The following is a 5,226-nucleotide window of genomic DNA, read 5'->3' on the forward strand; positions in this document are numbered from 1 at the left end:
CTATCGAATCCCGATACAGGAGCAAAATTACCTTTTAAAGGTATAGCTTTTATTTTGCTGCAGTCAAAACATAGCATCTAGTACCAGCATTGTACATCACAAATGTTCCAGCAACGATTTATACTTACTGCCTTTTATTTGTAATAGATAAAATTTTATTTCCCCAAATTGCTGCAACTTGAAAGTTTCACTTGATCAGCATCGCCAGACAGGTGTATCGTCTGCTAAGATGTTTGTGTTATATTTGTAAAAGCTCTACTGGAGTTTCTTGCAGTAACCCACAGCTACTTCTTTTCTCAATTTCATAGGCAGCAATGAAAACAAAAAAAAACCTGTAAAAGGTACTAACAGATACGTCACTTTACACTGAAAATACGGGATAAAAATGCATTGTTAACTAAACCCATCCCATTGTTTTCTCTAATGTGCTTACAGGGTTTTTAAATCTTCTTCGGCTTCTGAAGCTGTTGGGTTGTTTTTTTTTCCTTGAACTCCTTTATTGTGCTAGCCAATCTTGTCAGACTCCATTGCAAGGATGTTTCAAAACAGAATTCCTGTTGCAAGGACCTCAGTTTCAGATGAGTTGCCTCTGCCCAGGGCATAGGCTACGTGCACAAAAGAGATTCATCTGGTTACAGGCTGGGTCTTAAATAAGGACTGCAAGATCCAAGCATAAGGTACTTCAAGTTGGTTTTAAGTATTTTGGTGTATTTTCTCAGGTGGGATAGGCAGGGACAGTAATCTGTATTGTGGAAGTAGACACCAGCCTTACGATCAATGCAAGAAGTTTTCATGGCGCTCTTTGCACTTGAAAGAAAAAAAAAATCAGTGGCATGGGAAAATACTAGCCGACCGAAACACCGGCAACGTGCAAGTGCTGCATTCTGCTGCGTAGGAGTGCAATATGATCATTCAAAATCTGTTTGTGATGTGCAACAGGAACTGTAAGAAGATTGGCAAATCTTCTGGTGGATGATTCATATGCAAATAACCACGCAGAGCCTTGTTCAAATCCACGTGGGGTGACCTCTGGCACATTCGGGTACCGCAGGGGTATCTTGCCACACGGTAGCGTAGGGTTGCCTTCGTGGAGACGCGGTGCCTCTGGCCTCCTGTCCGTAACTGAGTGGCTCCTGGTGCCAGGCGGGTATCGCCGGGCAGGCCATGGCAGCGCCACTCGGCAGGCGGGTAGGGAGCGGGGAGCCACGCCTCTGCTGCCGGTGGCCCTTGGGCAGGTGGCGGGAGGGAGCCGCTTCCCATCAAATCCTTCGCTCCCTCTCCACTGGGAAGGGCATCCCGTGGGACAGGCGGCCATGTGAGGCTGCGGCTCCGCCTCGGTAGCCACAGATTCTCTCCTCTGGCTTCAGAAGCGGAAGAACGTTTATGGCTTTGGTTGTTTCTTTAGTCAATAACAAATCAACATTTTAATAATATTACAGCTTTTAAGAGGAAAAGCCCTCTTAACTGTTTGACGAAGTAAGTTTTATCAGCTTCTCGGATGAGCTGCATTTCGTATTGCTCCTGCGATTTCACAGCTTTTACAAACAATTGCTCTGAATTTTCTTTAGGAATGTAGCACAAGAGTTTAATTGCATCATGATGTTAAAACCCTTTATCACATCTTAAATTGTTTGCTATCTGATACAACAACAAAAAAAAAAAAAAGCTCACATTTTTGTTAACGTTGCCAAACCCTAACGCTAGAGCTAAGAAGTGTTTAATTAAATCAAGAGATCAATATTAAAGAGAAAAAAAAAATCATTGTTTCCAGTCACCTATGTTTTTAGGAGGTTTTTTGGGGTACATTTTATTACAATGAATACAGAACTTGCAAAGAGCAGACATTTCTTGCAGGGAGTAGTGAAACCTAATTCTCACGGGATGCTTGTTTCCCAGTAAAATACCACTAATTCAAGCCAAGTTCCCAAGTTTCTTTCTGTCAGAACAATGCAAATGACATTTTCAAGGAAGAATGGAAGCCCTGGTATCACAGGGATTTTATAAGACAGACAAAGTCTCTTGCACTTGTGAATGTAAAAATGACATCTAGCTAAATATGATGATGCAGTCTCAAATGTTACCAGCCTACTGATCTAGGATGAAAAAACTTGAACTAAACATTTCTCTTCTTTTTTACATTCTGATTTCTTTTTTCTGTCTCCTTTGAAAATAAGAGGTTGAATTCACAGTGTTTGTATAGAGAGTGGTAGGAACCTACGTGCTTTAAAAAACAAACAAAAAGTCATCCTCGAAGATTGAATGTAAACACAGTTAATTTGAAATATAGTTTTGCCTTAATGGTTTTAAAAAAAAAATAAAGTATTTTTAAAAGTGAATTTTATGACTTGTGCTGATCTTTTATTTCCAGGAAAAGTAATTCACTGTAACGTCACGGCTTTAAAACGGAGTTGTTACCCTCTGCTGGCTGCCTCTCGTACGTTACCCAAAGCAGCTGGCAAGTCTTGACCCAGTCCCTCATTCAGGGCCCATGCCCACGTGAATAACGTCCGTGGACATGAAAGTAGCCCTGTCCTGTGCTCCCCTACTTACGGTCTCAGCTGAGAGCTGTGTCAATGTTTGCAGAATCAGGACCTGGGGAGCGCAGGGCAGCGGCGTGAACCTGTGCTTTGTGCTGCTCTGCTGCAATTAAGAACTTGAATGATTTTTGCCTTAACTTGGTGTACAAAGCCCTGCTTCAGGAAACACTTTGCTGCGTAACATTATACCGGGGAGTAATCACAGTGATTTTTTTAGTGGCGAACAAGAGTGGGTAAGCAACCTTTGCTGGGATTGGTGCCCAGATTTTTTGGGGTTAGCATCAACTATCTGTTAGCAAATTGTATTACACATGCTTACTACATCATCAAATGTGTGTATTGTAAGGAGATTTTTAAAGGCGGAATGATATTGGAAGCATCTTTAAAAGTGCGGGTGCTTACAGTTTGCTGTTAGACACATCTTTTAAATTAGGAATGTGTGTGTTACATACATATATACACATCACATGTATGTTTATATATATATATATATCATCAGTTTGTTGCCTGACTCGCCTTCCTGCTGTGTCGCTCCATTCTCACTGACTGCGTGACCACCAGCTTGAGACATTTGTTGAATTCAACAAGCATTGAATGTGCACTTCTAGGGGAAGTGTAGCATACCAGCTAATTTGATAGGCATGGCCTCAGTTAAATCGGTTGGGAGGATATGTCACAGATAATGGGTTTTTCCTTCAAAAATCTGGGGATTTATTAAGCTGGTAGAAGAGTGCTGAAGCGAAAATTACAGCAGAGGATAAAGAATCACACTTCATCAGCTGTGCTCGGGAGTGTCGCAGGCCTGATGCCGAGCAGCAGAAAGTACTTGGGAGAACCTGATGAAACCAAACCGCAAAGGCGGTGCGTGCGTATCTTGAAGAGCAGGCCTCACGGCTGGCCAGTTTGGGCATGATGGCATTCGGCCTGTGAAACCACAGGCGTACCTAAACACGATGATACAGAGGTCGTAATGCGCCTGTTCAGTGGGACTATGAGAGTGTGGCAGACGTCAGTTTTAACAGCTGGGCCCAGAGAGCAATCCTTTGTCATTCCAGGAGACACCAAATTGCATGTAGGTCAGCCTTCTTCCCCCAAAGCAAGGAGCAGAGGTGACAGAACACACTGAAAGGCACAGTCTCATTTAGGATAGGAACTGCAATAGCCAGGCTTTTAAAACCTACTTTCAAGCTAAGAGTTAAGATACAACCTGTTGCAAACATTTTGAAATACAGGAAATAAAATGTTTTAGAAAGACGTTTGCTAGTATAAACATAATATGTGATCTCACATAACATTGCTTTTTATCAGCTTGAGTGTAAGACTACAATTTTAAGATGGAAAAGTGCTGTGAGGCTCTTTCTAGTATCTCTCATTCTGTTTCCAGTTGCAGGTTTAGCACAGGGTATGCCTCCATTATTGGTACAGAGCAGACAGGTACACTGTAACTTCTAAAGCCAGTGTGTCTGACAGGAAACTGAAACTTAATACCACCCATTTTAAATAAGTTTAATAGCACTTTCTTGGCAAGCGTAGTCTCGTTAATGCAAAAAGGACTCTTAAATGTTGACTTCTAACAGGTATCTTTTTTCCCACAATTATAGATGTGTTCGTATTTTATGTCTTAAAGTAGCTAGAGCTTGAAAATGGTACTAACAACAGGTCCATTATTGCTCCTCTAGTAACTGTAAGAAATTCCAGTCCTCAACATAGGACACCACTAGGTTCAGATTAAAAAAAAAAAAAAAAAAAAAAAAAAAAAAGGAAAGATTTCAGGACACTCAAATGTCCTAAAGAACTAAAACTAACTTAGTGAAATAATGATGTTGATTTCTTTTAACAGACACATGATCAAGCTTAGATGTTGACATATGACATGATACGGATGGAAGCATCAAGAAAAAGAGGCATTAACAGGTTCTGTACCAAGGACCAACAAAAGCTTTAGTAACTAGTAGGATTTGGTGATTAGGGAGCATTCTAGGCATATCCTTAAGGTGTGTGACCAAGTGGTTTTACATAAATGCCACCTAAATCGTTCTTGTAATTAAGACAAAGTCCAGTTCTGGGCTCCCCAGTTCAAGAAAGATGAGGAACTCCTAGAAAGAGTCCAGAGGAGAGCAACTAGCATGACAAAGGGACTGGAGCATCTCCCCTATGAGGAAAGGCTGAGAGAGTTGGGCTTGTTCAGCCTGAAGAAGAGAAGACTGAGAGGAGACCTCATCAACACATACAAGTATCTTAAGGGTGGATGGCATGAGGACAGAGCCAGACTCTTCGCAGTGGTGCCCAGCAACAGGACAGGGGGCAATGGGCACAAACTGAAACATATGAGGTTTCAGTTGAATATGAGGAAAAACTTCTTCACTTTGAGGGTGACAGAGCACTGGAACAGGCTGCCCGGGGCCGGGGGGGGGCAAGCCTGCTTGGACGAAGTCCTGTACAACATGCTCTAGGAGAACCTGCTTTAGCAGGAGGGTTGGACTAGATGATCTCCCAAGGTCCCTTCCAACCCTTGCGATTCTGTGATTCTGTGAATTTTTGAGCTGAACAAACTGCTGTTTCCCTAATAATTTTTTTACCCTCTTTTGGCTGAAACTGTGTTTCTGAAATCCCTATTCTGGCTGCAGTTTAATTGCCCAGTTCAGGAAAGCACTGATCTTATTAACTGAACATTTCTATTTCCATATTA

This window comes from Egretta garzetta, unplaced genomic scaffold (assembly GCF_000687185.1).
Source record: "Egretta garzetta isolate BGI_Z169 unplaced genomic scaffold, ASM68718v1 scaffold81, whole genome shotgun sequence".
In the NCBI taxonomy this organism is placed as follows: Eukaryota; Metazoa; Chordata; class Aves; order Pelecaniformes; family Ardeidae; genus Egretta; species Egretta garzetta.